Source organism: Rhagoletis pomonella, unplaced genomic scaffold (assembly GCF_013731165.1).
Source record: "Rhagoletis pomonella isolate Grant_MI unplaced genomic scaffold, Rhpom_1.0 Rhpom_scaffold_00006, whole genome shotgun sequence".
In the NCBI taxonomy this organism is placed as follows: domain Eukaryota; kingdom Metazoa; phylum Arthropoda; class Insecta; order Diptera; family Tephritidae; genus Rhagoletis; species Rhagoletis pomonella.
The window spans coordinates 36,607,522-36,607,756 of NW_023458560.1; positions in this window are offsets into that span (position 1 = coordinate 36,607,522).

Sequence of the window (235 nt, forward strand, 5' to 3'; positions counted from 1 at the left end):
GCGACCGATAAAATTCAGAGGGTTTACGATCACCCATCTCTGAATCTAACAAAATTTTATCTAATTTCTTATTTTCGCTTAAAGAATGTCTTTCAATTAAGACTTTCTTTAATTCTGAAAACTTGTTATGCGGAGGATTTTGAATGAAATCTAATATTGTAACTATTACTTCTTGCGGAAGCGCTGTGATTGTGTGTTCATATTTTGTAGTATCTTGTGTAATGTTTTTCATGTT